The sequence below is a fragment of the Ranitomeya variabilis genome, chromosome 4 (genome assembly GCF_051348905.1).
Source record: "Ranitomeya variabilis isolate aRanVar5 chromosome 4, aRanVar5.hap1, whole genome shotgun sequence".
Taxonomy (NCBI): Eukaryota; Metazoa; Chordata; class Amphibia; order Anura; family Dendrobatidae; genus Ranitomeya; species Ranitomeya variabilis.
Window position 1 is genome coordinate 302,821,973 of NC_135235.1, and position 17,359 is coordinate 302,839,331.

The 17,359-nt window shown below is 42.3% G+C and overlaps 1 long non-coding RNA gene across 2 annotated transcripts in view; it reads left to right on the forward strand.

Moving 5' to 3' along the window:
* Positions 1-2,434: 2,434 nt before the first annotated feature.
* LOC143768871 (uncharacterized) overlaps positions 2,435-17,359 on the forward strand; it is a 32,440-nt gene continuing 17,515 nt past the window's right edge. The window contains exons 1-3 of one of the 2 annotated variants that reach the window (XR_013214090.1): positions 2,435-2,668; positions 2,872-2,991; positions 15,134-15,241. This is a non-coding gene — a long non-coding RNA (uncharacterized LOC143768871). Of the gene's footprint in view, positions 2,669-2,871; positions 2,992-4,164; positions 4,350-15,133; positions 15,242-17,359 lie in introns of those variants that run through there. The other variant, XR_013214091.1, reaches the window with a different exon arrangement.

Below are 17,359 nucleotides of genomic sequence, written 5' to 3' on the forward strand. Positions count from 1 at the left end.
GGAACTCACATGGCTAACAGTCCGGGCAGTGATACTCTCCTGCTGATAAAGCATTCATTGTATTGAAACAACAGCAGTAGCCTAAAAAGTGACACATCCCTGGAATCAGGGTCTCAGCCACTACCTCATGTTGATCTCATATTACATAGCAAAAACCTGCTGATGGATTCCCTTTAAAGGGATTTTATATTATAGAGTTGGTCAATCCATTACACCATTACAACCATAACCAGTAGCTAGAAACCCACGGGCACTAACAGCTCAATACGAGAGAGGAGTTCTGATGTTCTACAATTTGGTAGATAATCCAGCTACACACTGATGGCTCACTATAAGAACATGGCAAAAACTAAAAATTAAAGCAACACTCCAGGCAAAATTCACAAACTTTTAGGGGCTGATTCAGACGTCATTGATTTTTCTCATATGCCCCATAGACTTGCATTGGAAAGCTTGATCCAAAACTCGGATCAAAGTCAGTCATGTTTTCCAGGATTTGGTGAAGACCATTCGGTACGCAAAAATACACGGACATGTAAGAAAGCCCCATAGACTATAGGTATTAGATCTAAATGTGAAAAAGACAGAACACGTAGGAGGAAATGAATGAGCCTTTCACATTAATTCTTTTTACAGATTTTAATCCCTTTGTCATGCTTTGTCCTCACAAGCCCAAGATTTGTCCCCACAAGCCCACACATTGGAATTTTTTTTGCCTAAAATGCTCCTTTACCCATGGGCTTCTTTTCTTTGTAAATCCAAGCTAACCAGTCTGCAAAATTAAAAATGCAACAGCATTTTATCCTATAGGAAGAGATAATACGTGAGATAATACGTGTGCCTCTGTTTATTTTAGTAAAACAACATATTGTAATTAGTGAAATGCCAGGTTTATGTACAAACACAGGCACAATATTGAAGTTCTGCAGGGAAGTTGTATGGAAAACATTTCAATATTTCACATATGTTTCCTGCTAATAACCCTGAGGGTTTAATGTGTCTCTTGTGCCACTCTTGGCAGCTACACGCTAGTTCTCAACAGATATAGTAATGTACCAGAAAGAGATCAAATCTGCAAGATCAGGAGAGCACAAAGCCACATATGGTGGCCTGGGCATCGCTGGAAGCTCTAGGGCTCCAATTTAAAGTTTTCTTAAAGCCCCTTCCTCCATCTGTTCCATGCTAAGGCATTGAGGCATTGTCATGGGTTTAACATGACAGAGAGGAGTCAGAAGACTGCAGTATTAATTTTGCCTACTACTGCCCTGTTTAGAAGCACGTCACCTTCATATTAAGCAGTGCAGGTTTCTTTTAGCAGTGCAGATGTTCATCTCCTCAGTTGAGAGCTCTTGGAAGCTTTCCTGCATTACGGCTCTCAGCTGTTCACTGCTAGCCACTCCCATCTCCTATATAATCTGGGCCCTGGTTAGCACTCATTGTCAGAGTAGCTTATGCTGCATGTTTAGGAGATGGTGGTTTGTGGTTGTTGTTTGAGAAGGTGTTTGGTGGATTTATCTTAGAATGTTGCTAGGTTCTCCTACTTTGGTTTTATCCCATCCTCCATGCCCCAGTGTATGCCTCTGTTGTTTGTGTGAGTATATTTGTATGATTAGTATTTTGCTTTATCCCTGTTCGTACTTCCTTATTAGTCTGGTTGGTGTATCATGGTACACAACTACTCCCTTCTTCCCTGGGTGGTGGGAGAGTACAGGCTGAGGGCGAATTCAGGAGCTAAGGCAAGGTGCGTGGCCCCAGCATCTTCACTATCAGAAGTAATGTATGGGACATTGCGAGCTAGGGCGACCCTAATAATAGGAACATGGAAGGAACCCCTATACGTAAAAGAAGGCTGACAGCACTCACTATATTGGGGCGCCCGTTCCAAATCCAAGGAACCCCCCTGGATAGTCCAAGCAATTAAACAAGTAGAGGAACAATGGAAGGAACCCCTGTCCCGGGACACAGTAGATTAAAACAAGTTCTGACAAGTTTTACTGCATCATTTTGTAGAGATAACCATACAGAATAATCTACAATTCAATGCTGGTGATAGGCCATATCGACCCTGATTCATCTTTTGAGGTGTTTTGTCAAGTCACTTTCCTTTTTTGTCTTGAGGTATCAGTTGCCGTTTTGGGTGCCAAATTCATAAAAATTGTGAAAGCGATTCATGAATTTGCAGCAATGTCAAAAATGGGCTTTCTACCTGTCTTGAACTGCTTTTGCAACTTTTAGTTAAAAAAATTGAGCCAAAATTTTGGTGTACTCAAAAATAAACCAAAGGAGAGACTGGAGTGAAATTGAGCCACATTTTTTATGACTTTTTAAAAAGTTGTAATTGATGAATCAGGCGAAAACATCTGAAATTACTAAACTCAGTCCCAAAGTGGAAAAGAAAAAAAATAAACAAGTGAGCACATATAAAATAGACTTCAAATTGAACAATGAACTGGGTGCAGCAAATAAAAGGTGCAAACCAGACAGAACTAGTCAAAAAAACAGGACAAAGGCAATGATGAATCGGGCCATTGTTTCAATATGATCCATCTTAACAGATGAATCTGGAGGTGGAATCCAGCTGTGTCGTACAGTCCTACATCCGACTGTGCTCAATGGGGAATTGCTGATCTCTGATGCCCCAGTAGTCCACTAGACACCACTATAAAAGGTATGATAATCAGCTATATATAAAACATGTCATAGCTGCTGGGCATTATGGGGAAGTCTGCTCGGCCTTGAAAACCTACATTAACCCACTCTCTGATGCTTCATCAATGTGGGAAGTGGTGTTGTGCAAGTTTTATTTCTTTTTTTTCTACTTGTGAATCGAATCTCTAATTGTTCCAATTCACATGAAACCTCGAACTGCAGGAAATTTGACTTACTGCAATCCTCCATGGATGGATACACCAATATCTATCACATGTCCCATGGACGACATCGTAAGAAGAAGGGAGGTGCCTGACCAAGACTAGCTACACCGCCCCCCAGGTGAGTATAATAAAAAGTCTTTTTCTTGTCTTGCAGGTCAGGTTGGGAGCATATTTAGAGCATTATAGAATGTTGTATATCAGGCCTGAAAAGTGGTGCTCTTACCTCATATCGGTCAAACCTGGTGACAGGTTCCCTTTAAGTAATTATTGCTTACTTACGTTTCCTTGCTATTAATGTTTTTAATATTATTATATGTATTTACATATAGAGATAGATAGATAGATAGATAGATAGATAAGCACTCTCTTTCCCCCATTCACTACCATAAAAAATAATCCACAAGATGATCTCTGTCTTCATCATCCAGTGTATGGAGGTCTGTTCAGAGAACAAAGTTCCATACGCTGGATCAGCAGCCACTGACGGTTGTCATGCTGTACTCCATGAGACCCTGCCACTGTGAATTGGGGTGACGTCATTAAGGTTACCTCAGTTCTCAGGCGCTGCTTCTCAGAAGGGCATTGAGAGAGCTGAAATGATTAGCGGTGATGTCATCGCTGGTTATAAAAATGATTAAAAATAGCGAGGACCCTATGTCATTTTTTGGGAGGTCCCAACATTTTAATAATCAGCGAAAGCAAAGCAGACAACTGTGGGCAGATATTAATAGGTTGGGAAGGTCCATGGATATTGGTCCCTTCTCAGCATAATAAGACCAGCTCCCAGCTGTCTGCTTTCCCTTGGCTGGTTATTAAAAATAGGGGGGGCCCACGTTGTTTTTTTCATTTATTTATTTATTAACAAGAACAGTAAAATACACACGCAAGACATTCCTCCACTCCTCAACTTGGACCTTGGCCTCCTTCAAGATTATTTTTTATTTTTTTTATTCTATGTCAATTTAAGTCATTTTCCTACCCACATATGTTTGCAGGGCAAATGTCCTGCTCTTATCCCCATTTTGCATTTTTTGCAGCCCCCTAGCCCTGACTTTGACCATTTTTTATCAGCACCAAAGTTCGGGTCCCCATTGAGTTATAGAGGGTGTGGGTCCAGGGTCAAGTTCAGGTACCCGAACTGAACTTTGGACTGAAGTTCGGCTGAACTCTCCGAACCCTAACTTTCACAGTTTCGCTCATCCCTAATAATGAATGATATAGCAGAGTATAACTGCGGTTGCATAATAATCACCATCTCTCTAGTGCTTGTGTCTAATTTCGTTTATTGCAGGTAACTCAGCACCTCGCACCTCCGGCACCTCCCGTCCACAGGAATATGTTCCGTTAATTGTTCTCTGACGCACAAAAATGAGCTTTTCAGCATAATTCTCATTGAACCTTACTTTCACTATTACATGAAAAGCTGCTAATTGTTTCATTAAAGTTGATGGTCTGGAAAGATAAACCCCGCCAGGTTTATAGAATTACCTCTAAAGTTTTCATATTTTGATGTTGTTGTCTTCGCACTTTTTAAAAGGTTTCATAGCTTGAACTTGCGAGGAAATAAATTTATGAGGACGTTTGCATTGTCAACTTGTAACTAACTCAGTGACCTTTATGTTTGTGCACATTCTGCTTCTAAGTCAGGTTTACTGGCTAAGCAATTAATCTTAAATAATCTAAAAGGAGTTGTGTAGCACTAAAATTACATGGCTGTTTTCTTTTAGCAACAGCGCCACCCTGGCCCATGAATGGTGCCTGGTATTGCAGCTCAACGATTCACTCAAATACTGCAATGTTATGAAAACCTAAAGGGGAAATGGTTTCTTAAAGTGCTTTTATAGGGCTTCTGCAAATAATTCTATATGGCACCTCTAAAGGCTCCTAACCACTCCATAGTTGCCTATGTGGGAGTAAAAAAACAGTTATGAGGTTTTTGGAAATAAACAAATGAGCGTTTAGTATTACTATTCTAATGCCTCCCTTCAAAAGAGAAGGACAGCAAATGCCCATTCTGCACTTTAGCAGTGGATTTGGGCAATTGTTGGGGTTTTAGATTTCAGACCCCTACCTAACTTATATCTACATCTTGAAGAGAAAAAGTGTCATCGGACAACCCCTTTAACATCATATACTGCCTTAAAGTTGTTGTGTGGCGTTAGAGTGACTGCAGACTTGTAGCCTATGTGACTGCAGACTTGTGAATCCTCACATCCTGTGCAGACAAACAGAGTGACTGCAGACTTGTAGCCTAAGGCCAGGCAACACCTTTAAGTCTATCTATATAGAGGTACAACAAAGTCCTGACAATTGCCTGGACATCATACGCCACAAAGAAAATAATTTAAGAAAACAAATAAATCATCACAGATTGATGTTCCACAACATTTTAAGCCAGGGTTTCCAAAGAAGAGGGGTTTACAGCTTTTGTCATCAAAATAGTGATGCCACCATACGGGAGCTAGACAGGCATCAGAATAAACCAATAAGGGCTGGCAGACATCAGTGTGAGGGATCTAACAGATCATTGGAACTTCCATCATAAACAGAGCCCACAACACGTGTTAACCTAGCCTAGGGAAGTCAACGATAAGGCTCTTTTAAAGATCAACCCTCTAAGCTGTCTACATGGGCAATAAAGTACGGTAATTGAAAGTTGAATAAAATGATTCCTTGATATCTACAATCCTATATCTTACTCCAAATAAATCCTCGTATTTCTTAATATGTAAATGAGCTGTTAAGATCTATGGGTGGGACACAGATCTCCTGGAGAATCTGCCTTTAAAGCTTATTGTAAATGAAAGTTGGGGTTACCAGTGTGAGACATGTAATAACTGACAGTCTGCTTTTCTGATCTACATGTTTCACACAAATAATGCCCCCTTTTATTTAAAATAAACTCTGGACGTAGATTCTCAAGGAGATGAATGACCAATCCATAGATCTAAACAGCTAATTTACATATTAGGAAATACGTGGACTTTTCTGGAATAGGACATTGGATCGTGGATATTAAAATATAATTTCATTCAGCTTCCTATGACCTTCAAGTCCATAGAGATGGCTTAGGAGGGTTGTTCCTACTGACAGATTCCCATAGATGCCTCCCATTGCGTGGTGCAGTCTCATCGCTGGAGCCAGCACCTTTTCCGGCTGACACGATAGCTGATCTGATCACCTGACATGTGCCACTAACAGCTGCGGGTGGAATCATCAATATGGATATTGATGGATATATCAATATATAAAAAGAATTAATCCGATCGGTAAACAGCATAGCGAGAAAAAAATCAAAACGCCAAAATTAGTTTTTTATGGTCGCCGCAACATTACAATAAAATGAAATAACAGGCGATCAAAAGATCGTATCTACATCAAAATGGTATCAATAAAAACGTCAGATCGGCACGCACAAAACAAGACCTAAACCGGCCCCAGATCCGCTGGAGATGCTACAGGTCTCAGAAAATGGTGACTTTTTTTTTACAAACTTTGGATTTTTTTTTAACCACTTAAATAAAAAAGAACTTCATGTTTGGTATCTACAAACTCGTAGTGTCCTGGAAAATCATAATGGAAGGTCAAATTTAGCAGTTAGTGAACATGGTAAAAAAAATCCCCCAAAATTTGTGGAATTGCAACTTTTTTGGGAATTTCACTGCACTTTGAATTTTTTTCCCATTTTTTTAGTTCACGATATGGTAAAATCAATGGTGCCGTTCAAAAGTACAACTCGTCCCACAAAAAAATAAGCCGTCACACGGCCATATCAATGGAAAAATAACAAAGTTATGGCTCTGGGAAGAAGGGGAACAAAAAATGGAAACGCAATAACAGAAATACCCTTGGTCCTTAAGGGCTCAAGCTATGTAGGACCAAACTTTACTTTAGGAACAGCTCTGTTCTCAATCACTGTCCATTCATTTCATTGGTCATTGCAACTATTATATACGACATTTCTTTTCTATAGACATGCAGCTCCTTCAAATCTACCTGTTACGAATTTATATACCGTAAACTGATGTTCAGAATGAATTGTGTGCAAAACAGAAGCCGTGCTTTAAGCCTTTGTTCCGCTGTAAGGCACCTGACCGATTCAAGATGAGTAATGACAGATGTCACCTTACATTCCAAACAATGGCCATGACTTTCCTGACTTTTCTTGAAATCTAAAGGCCGTAGTCTGTCCCCTGAATGATATATGGCTGCCAAAAACAAGTGACTATCTTACATGGCAGATTACATGAACGGGCAATAATCGGCTGCATCACCGTCTGCCATATGACCAGCTGTGTATGTGAACTGCAATAACCCAGTGCTGTCAGATTTCTTTCCAGAAGGGCGGTTAGGAATCAGGTTGGCATAAGATAATTTGTATCTGGTAATAGCACCAGAAGCACAATTACTAATGACACCAGCTGCAGACTTCTGTCCTGAGATGAACTAAAGAAAGTTAAGCATGGACTCCTAAGATTATGGTGGATGAACGTTTGTGGTCTGCAGTGATTTCAATCCCCTGTAAGACATGCCACGGCCTCCAATCTTCAGTGGTTTAACACAGATGTCTTTGGCTACTAGTTCTAGTTAGGTTAGGTCGCCCATCTTGCCTTCGCACTGGTTACCTTGATCAAACATACCAGCCAATGCAGCTGCTCAGGATACAGTGTAGGGAAGGGGCCCAGTTAATCTGTTAGAATTTTTAGTTTCATCCTGTGTTTTCTCCAAAGACTCAGGATGATGGACTGGCTTTCCTCCTGGCATCTGACTGTGCTCAGTAAATACCTTTATATTTGTTACCATCTTTTCAGTTAGCCATTAAAAGGTATCAACCACTGAGGACTCTCAATTCTAAATATTTTTCTATATTTTTAATTACTTACTGGGACTAAGTCCAACTTTTTCCCTTCTGAGCATGCCCAAAGGAAGACCTCTCAGTGGAGGTCTGGGGTCACATGCTCAGGTACTGCAGCAGCTCCTATTGGTCCTCTAGGAAGGTCCTGAAGTTGCTCAGTTACAGTAGCAGTTCTCATTAATCCTCAAGGAAGGTCCTGAACTTGCTGCAGCTTTAAAAGGTTCGCATGGCGGCATGGCCATGCGCTAGTATACTCTTGTTTACGTGTGTGTGTTGTGAGTGAAAGTCGCTCTTTAAACATCCCCTCCCTTGTGTTTGAATGCTCGCGTAAGGAGGATGCTTGTAATCTAGCGCCCAACTTGTTACCAACACTAGTACACAAACAGCGTTTACTACCGTGACCGCCAGTGCTGCGCCGTGCGCTATCTCCGCACTTTCCTAACCCAAGTCTGGGTGGTTAGTGGCATCCGCCAGAGTAGCACTGCATGCACTCTTGTGCTACTTTATTATTATTTCTGTTACGTGTGGTACTGCGGTCCTGTGACACAACAGGGTTCGCTTCTTTCACACAGGGTGAAGCTATCCCGTGTGTGTATCCTCATTGTACCACCATATAGTTCGTCATTGCTTAGCAGCAGGTTCCATCTCTGCACGGTGGACCCCGGGCTGCGAACGCACCTTATTCCTTTTCTCTAATTATTTGGTGCATTCCGCTAGCCCTAACAATACAGTATGGAGCATCATGTGTGGCTATTATACAGTATGGAGCATCATGTGGGGCCATTATACAGTATTGAGCATCATGTGGGGCCATTATACAGTATTGAGCATCATGTGGGGCCAATATACAGTATGGAGCATCATGTATGGCTGTTATACAGTATGGAGCATCACGTGTGGCCATTATACAGTATGGAGCATCATGTGTGGCCATTATACAGTATGGAGCACCATGTGGCCATATTTTTTGTTTATAATTATTGTTTATGAAACAGTGTGATCAGCAGTGCTAAATGGGTGTGGTTGGGACATGGATATGGGTGTGACTAGTTGTGAAATGGGTGTAGTCAGAGGCGTGGCCTAAAATCTGCCGCTTCGCGCGCCACAAACTTTATCCCTGTTACACCTCCTTCAAAAGTTGGGAGGTAAGGTATGGTACTGCATTTGCCGGATCACAGCAAGTGCCGCAAATGTCCGCAAATCCCATAGGGAATGAATAAGGCCAAACGCAGTGTTACCGTAAGTGATCCGTTACGCAGCAGATGCGGAAACACTGCCGGATCTGCTGCAAAAGGCTACTTTCACATCAGCAATTTTTGCCAAAAGTCACTGCCGATAGTGTCATGCTCACCAATGGGGGAGGCAGCACTAAAAGTGCCTAGGGCAGCATAAACTCTAAATACGGCCCTGCTTTTGGTTCACACGCTCCCTGCCTCTTAAAGGAGCAGCGCGCTTGCTTCTGAAAACGCCACCAGCCAATAGCTGGGAGATGTCTGATATTTAAGGCTTCATCCCCTATTTGGAGGTGCCACAGCAACTTTAGTAATCAGTGTGTTTTCTGCTTCTTCCTAGATGTAAGTTGCACCTGTACTCCATGAGCCTGATCCTGTCGTCCTGCCTGCCCTGTCTGAATTTGATCCTGTCTGTCCTTTGCGCACCTCATCCTGAGCCTGTCCTGCCTTTATCAAGTCCAGAACCTGATCTGTCTTGTTCGCACATATACCACTACCCTCACCAGTCCAGTCTGAACCTGCAACTGTGATCTTGTACCAGAGTCTATCCTGTGTTCCTGAACTTGTCTTGTCAATTTCAGATCCAGTACCTGTCCTGTTTACCAGCAGTGCAGTCCTGATCCAGATTCTCTTCTGTCTACCAGCCACACGTCCACCTGTTAACCAGTTCCTGGCCGATCCTGCTTCCCTGCCCCTTTGGGGGTAAGCTGCCAGGCTCCAGGGTTTGTCCTGGAGTAACACCAGCCATCCACCCAGTCTAGCCATACTATCAGGGGCTGTAGTGAATAACCAGGGGGTCACTTAGTTACACTCCTCCGGGCTCTCCCCAGACCATGGCACAGTGGTTCCACAACCACGTGCGTTACACCTGTAGAGTGTAAGCTCTTATGGTCAGCAGGGTCTCTCTCTGTCACTCCTGTAGAGTGTAAGATGTTATGGTCATTGGGGTCCTCTTTCTCCTGCAGAGTGTAAGCTCTTATGGCCAGCAGGATCTTCTCCCTCTCCTGTTGAGAGTAAGCTCTTATAATCAGCGGGGTCCTCTCTCTCCTGTAGAGTGTAAATGTTTATGGTCAGCGAGATTCTCTTTCACTCTCTCCTGTAGAGTGTAAGCTCTTATAGTAAGCACTATTCTATCTCTTTCTCTCTCTCTCCTGTGGAGTGTAAGCTCTAATGGTAAGTGATGTACTCGCTCTTCGGTGGAGTATAAGCTCTTATGGTCAATGGGATCCTCTCTCTTCTGTAGAGTGTAAGCTCTTACAGTCAGTGGGGTTCTCCTGTAGAGTGTAAACTCTTATGGTTAGCGAAGTTCTCTCTCTCCGGTAGAGTGTAAGCTCTTATTGTCAGTGGGGTCCTCTTTCTCTCATAGAATGTAAGCTCTTATGGTCAGTGGTGTAATCTCTCTTCTATAGAGTTTAAGCGCTTATGGTCAGTGAGGTCCTCTCTGCTGTAGAGTGTAAGCTCTTATAGTAAGCAGAATTCTCTCTCCTGTAGAGTGTAAGTTCTTATGATCAGTGGGGTCCTCTTTCTCCTGTAGAGTGTAAGTCTTATGGTCAGCTGGGTCCTCCTTCTGCTGTACAGGGTAAGCTCTGATGGTCAGTTAAATTCTCTCTCTCCTGTAGAGTGTAAGTGTTATGCTCGTGCCCTGACTGGGTGGCGTGAGCGAGGATTGTGGCCCCACTGTGCCAGACTACCCTGGAAGGGGTGTGACTTACCAGCTACCTTGGTGTTCACTGGAGCCTCTGATGGTAAGGTCAGGCTTGTGGGGCAGGCAGCTGCCAGGTACCACTCAAGGGTGGTGTCTGGCTGTGGCAGCTGATCCCACTGAGGGACTGAACACTAATAGCAGGTGCGGGCAAGTAAAGACAGGCATGACTGGTGCTCTGGAGGCCACGGCTGACACTCTTGACAGACAGGCAGGCATGGCTGGCTCTCTTGGCAGTCAAGCGGCATGGCTGGCACTCTTGGCAGGTGGGCATGGCTGGCACTCTTGGCAGGCGGGCACGGCTGGCACTCTTGGCAGGCAGGCGGGCATGGCTAGCAAGACTGGAACTGGTTCAGGTAGGGCAGGAACATAGGCAGGTACGAGTGGGAAAAGGGAGCAGGTAGGAACAAGTTCAGACTAGAGGGACAGGAACCGGTAGGAGCCAGTACAGACTAAAGGGACAGGAACTGCAGGGAGCTGGGTGGGAGCAGAGCAGAACCACAGGAAGCGGAGCAGAACAGAACCGCAGGGTACAGAGCAGAGCAGAACCGCAGGATGCAGAGCAGAACCGCAGGATGCGGAGTAGAGCAGAACCACAGGATGCAGAGCAGAGCAGAACTCCAGGATGCGGAGCAGAGCAGAACCGCAAGGTGAGCAGCAGAGCAGAACCGCAAGGTGCGCAGCAGAGCAGATCCACAAGGTGCACAGCAGAGCTGAATCACAAGGTGCGCAGTAGAGCTGAACCACAGGTTGCGGAGCTAAGAGCAGAGCCGCAGGATGCAGAGCAAAGAGCAGAGCCACAGGATGTGGAGCAAAGAGCAGAGCCACAGGTTGCGGAGCAAAGAGCAGAGCCGCAGAATGCAGAGCAAAGAGTTGAGCCGCAGAATCCAGAGCAAAGAGCAGAGGGAGTGAACACAAGGAAACACACAGCGGGATAGGGAAGGCTACAGACAGGGATACAAACAGACAAAGGTATAGGACCTAGTTCAGACAGGGTAGGTACAGGATAAGGTGCAGGAACAAGGATTCAGACCAGGGTATGCAGCCCCCTGGGAGGCAGAAATGAGAGACACTTGATACAGGTACAGACCAGGGTACTCAGTCCCCTGGGAGGCGGAAATGAGAGATACAGCAAGACAGGACCTGGCAACTCAGCAGCAAGGCACTGACTAAGAGAGATTGTTGCTCAGGCATCCCCCTAGGGGTGGAGATGCCTTAAGTACCTGATGCCTCTCAGGAATTGGCTGGAGACACTTAGGAAGGTGCACACAGTCTCTATAAGAAACAGGAAGTGCCGAGGCCTCTGCCCTAAGCATATAGCCAGGAAGTATGCAGCAAGCAAGGACATGAAGCCCCGAGCATGGAGCCGGCCGAGGACAGAACTCACAGCATGGCCTGGAGTGATGAGTAAGAGGGGAGATGGGAAGCCATGCAGTGATGCCGACAGAGATATTACAGTAAGCTCTTATTGCCAGTTGGGTTTTCTCTCTCTCCTGTAGAATGTAAGCTGTTATGGTCTGTGGTGTAATCTCTCTTCTGTAGAGTGTAAGCTCTTCTGGTCAGCGGGTTCTCTCTCTCTCCTGAGGAGTAAAAGCTCTTATGTGAGCAGGGTCCTCTCTCTCCTGTAGAATGTAAGCTCTTATGGTCAGCAGGGTCCTCTCTCTATCCTGTGGAGTGTAAGCTCTTATGATCAGTGGGGTCCTATATTTCCTGTAGAGTGTAAGCTCTTATGATCAGCGGCGTTCTTTCTCTCCTGTAGAATGTAAGCTCTAATGGTCAGTGGTGTAATCATTCTTCTGTAGAGTATAAGCTTTTATAGTAAGCAGAATCTTTTCTATCTGTCCTATAGAGTGTAAGCTCTTATGATCAGCAGGGTTCTTTCTCTCATTTTCCTGTAGAGTGTAAGCCTATTATAGTCAGTGAGGTCCTCTCTCTTCTGTAGAGTGAAAGTTCATATGCTCAGTGAGGTCCTCTCTCTCCTGTAGAGTATGGGCTCTTATGGTTAGTGGGGTCCTCTCTCTCCTGTAGAGTGTAAGCTCTTATGGTCAGTGGGGTCCTCTCTCTTCTGTAGAGTGTAAGTTCTTATGATCAGCAGGGTTCTGTTTCTCTCTCCGATTAATGATTAATGATGATTAAAAATAAAATGCTATTTCTAAAAATTACACTTTTTTATCTAGATTAGTATTGAAATTGATCCTCTTTGCTCAATTCTTTAGATCAGTAAAAAAAATACTTGCTTATTCTCCTATACTTGAAATAAGTGGAGAAATATAAGAAAATCTGGACTTTTCAAATGTCAGATTAAATGAGTTTTAACATAATTAGCGCTGCTTCTATGTAAATATATATCTTATTATTTATAGTAAATATGTAAACCATAGCTTACATATGGCTCTAGTAAGTGGATGTGAACAAAATGTGAGTAATAATCTGAATTGTGTTCTAATGATACAAAACGGCGGTCTATTATTGATCCTGATTATATGAGTTATGCGCACCGTCTGCACAATTTTTCACTGCTCTGAGTATTTATCCCTCTTATGTCATTCTGTTTGACACCAATAATATTTTGTCATCTCTCCCACTTTTTTGCATTTTTACGTGTTTGTATTATTTATAAAACGTGATGACAGACAGCGGCGGTGTTCGAAGACCTCACTAAAACATAGGAAAACATGTAAATAATTCACTGCTTTCTGTCCCTCATCCATCATCTGAAATTCCTAATATGATATTTAATACGGCACTACATCTGTGCAGAGTCGGGAGTGGGGGGGAGAGGTAAGTCAGTACTCAGGGTATGCCGGTTAAAAATGACAGATGCATTTAAATCAATATGGTGTGCTGAATCATAAGGAGAATTAATGGTGACATAAACTGTGCTAATATATTCCTAGGATGGAAACACATTAAGGCGGCAATTTAGGTTGCACCTGGGTCATTGGCTTGCTCCAGTATCTTTAAGCAATATAACAAATTAGGAGCTGCTACTATATATCTCTATCGCTACAAGACCCCTGATCAACGAAGATTCACTCCATGTCGATATGTTCCTGAGTGATCAATATCTTTTCCGGAACACGCCACCTACACCAGATCACAGCAAAATTAATCATTCGCCATAATGACTGTTATCTGCTAAGCTATAGGAAATTAAACCTAATGAGCGTTTTCCCCAGAGAAATCTCTTATATTACTGGCTAGTTTTTTTTTCTCTGTGTAGGTTGCTTAGATCAGACACTTAAGAAAGCAAATGTTATCTTGAAGGGTCTAACTAGATTATTCTGGTCATACTGTTATGTGAAATACTTCACCGCTTTATTGGATTTGAACAGAGGCGGTTGTGTTGGTCCCAAGAGGGTAACTGAGTGTCAGATGGTTCATTTTTATTTTAAACTGGCATGTCAAAACATTTTTTTATGTTACATGGTAAAGAAGCTGTCTACAATGGCATTATGGTAGCATTTTAAGTCCAGATACTCATGTCATCAGATATCGCTTGCAATGATAAAAATAAACTGTGACACTCACTCAATAACTCTGAAATGGTCCATTATTAATGTGCTGGACAGAAAATACAGAAAATGTAGCAGTGGCAGTTTCACATTACCTAGAGCTTCATCTAGGCTTAAAGTTTAAGCCTAGATGAAGCGCTAATTAGCATGAAACCGGTGATTGCTACTGTTTCTGTTTTTTTCTATCCAGTACATGAATAAAGAACTGTTTGAAAGATGCTGGGTGAGTGCGGCAGTTTATTTCTATCATCTTATGGATTAATTGAAAACTTCTTAGCCTGTTGAGCAGCTCTGTAGGAGGTCATCCCCTGCCAAGAATTGAATTATGCTGTGACTTTAAGAGACAATGCTCCCCTCTGATTTGTGTGCACTTGGCCTAGTCCTTACTCCTCATGTAGATTGCTGTGTATTGGTTTGAGCAAGAAGCAGGATGTGTCTGTTTCAGAAGTGGTGACAGTGAAAGATTCATGTCGTGCGAGGATTCTGCCAATCAGTGTGTCTGGACGCGGTGAATGGCTGTTCTCCAGCCCAATCTAGGGCAAGGGCATACTGAGCTGTCAGTGTCTTGAGTTACAGTTTTGCCATCCAATCAGGGCCAGGATGTGTTGATGCTGTGCCATGTATCTCACGGTTACATGGCTATTTAGCTGGCTCTCTACCTTAGCTTACTGCCAATTGTAGCTTAGCTCAAGAGGTGTGTATTTGCTCTGTGTTCCTAGACTTGTATTGAAATCTTTACTGCTCGACATTGGTTTTGCCTTTGACCATCTATTTGCTTAGCCCTTTTGTTGTGATCCGGTACCTTTTTTGAATTCTGACAACAGTCTGTGACCTGACTATGCCTTTGTCTTACCGCTCTGTCTGTGATGTACTATCATTGCTTTTGACCTCATGCCTCTTGACAACCCAGCTTCACAGCTTGTCTGTGAGTAGTGACTAGCGGCACACTATCACAGGATAGGTTAAGACTTGCTGATCGAATTAATCGACCACTTGGACGCCAGTAGATCACAGAACGGGGCTTCAAAATTCTCTGTAAAAATTGAATAATTGCACTGTGAATGGTAAGCCAGCAATCAGATCCTATGATAAATAAACAAATAAAGATGCCCTCTGTAGTGCTAAAGCATGTCAATATGAAATAAATGAAATATGAATAGAAATACTGCTTCTGGATACTAGGAAAAAGCTGAGATGATTAGCACATAATTTGGCCAATTCATGCATGCCCAGCATCCAACGAAAAGGTGGTCTCAGATCTGCTGGATCCTACTTGTCTAGTGTGAATACCTCTCTAAGACGGAAGTCTGAATTTCTGGGTAGATGTGAATACCTCTCTTCAAAGCCTGATTTGATGGGTAGGTAGGACCCTGTTGCAATTAAAATCCACTACATGCTGGTGGGCGGAGTGCTCAGTCAGAGAGCTAATATACAAATGACAAAACAGGTGCATACAGTGAGCAGTGGTGTCCATATACAATAAACAAAAAAGTTGCACTCTGTAATGCTAAACATGTCAATATGAAATATGAATAGCAATACTGCTATCAGATCCTAACCAATCAACAAGTTATCCTTTGAATAGGCGATAGTTTTCAATGTGGGGAATAAGATATAGCAACTGTCACATATGACAGTATGACCATTACGGCAGCAACATATCTAAACAACTAGTGATGTATATAACGTTTTATTTCTATTAGGTTCTTTTCACGTTGCATCTGAACATGTTGCAGAATTCCCAATACTGTACATACCTCAGATCCAAAGCTCCAAAATAGTGACTATATAGTTGTATACAGTAGTGCTTGAAAGTTGATGACCACGTCACAATTTTCTATATTTCTGCATACATTTGACCTAAAACAAGACCTAAAAGTAGATAAAGAAAAAAAAACAAGGAAATGAGTTCAAAAGTTTAGACGTCATTTTTTAAATGAGAAAAATAATGCATTATCCAATAGTGGACAAAATACTTAAACCTTTTGGGATTAGCAGATAGTTTGACAGTAAAATTAGAATCTGTTGTTTTCAATCAATGGGATGATAATCAGGTGTCAGTGGGTGAAATTTTTAATTTAAAGAACAAGAGTTTATCAAAGTTTGAACTTCACAACACACGTTTGTAGAAGTATATTATAGCACACACAAAGGAGATTTCTGAGGATGTCAAAAGAAGAATTTTTAAGGCTCATCAGACAGAAAAAGGTTACAAAATTATCTCTAAAGAGTTTGGATTCTAATGATCCACAATCAGATAGATTGTGTAACAATAGAGGAAATTCAAGACCATTATTACCCTCCCCAGGAGTGGTTGACCAAGAAAAAACACTCAGAAAGCAAGGCATATAGTAGTCAGGTTATAAAGGTCAAAAAGGAACCCAAGGTAACCTCTAAACAACTAAAGGCCTCTCTCATACTAGATATTGCTAATATTTATGAGTCCTTCTTCAGGAGAGCACAAGCCAGGAGGCAATTTTGTCGACAGATAGGGTTTTAATGAAAAGTGTTCAGTTTGGAGAAAGAAAAATTCTGCATTACAGCATAAAACCTCATACAATCTGTGACACACGGTGATGATAATATCATGGTTTGGGCCTGTTTTTCTTCATGCAGGCCTTAACGACTTTGACTTCATGGATGGGATAATAAATTCTAAATTATAGCAGTGAAGAAAAATATTTGGACATCTGTCCATGAGGCGAATCTCAAGAGAACGTGGGTCATGCAGCATGACAACGACTGAAAGCGAACAAGTCGTTCTACATAAAAAAATAATTGAAGAAGAATAAAGATAATGTTTTGGAAAGGTCAAGTCACAGTCTTGACCTTAATCTTACATAAATGTTGTTGAAGGACGTGACGTGAGCAGTTCATGGGACAAAGCCCTCCAACATTTCAGTAGTGAAGTTGTTTTGTGAGGAGGAATGGGCTAAAATTCCCACAAGCCGATGTGCCGGACTAATCAACAGTACAGGAAACGATTAGATGTAGTTACACCAGATACTGAAAGCAAAGGTTCACATACTTTTGCCAATCACAGACATGATATTGGATCATTTTCCCCAATAAAAGATGACAAAGTCTAATATTTTTGACTCACTTGTTAGATTTCTGTCTCTTTACCTACTTTTAGCATTTGCCTGAGAATTTGACAAAGCATTTGAAAATTTGAGAATTTA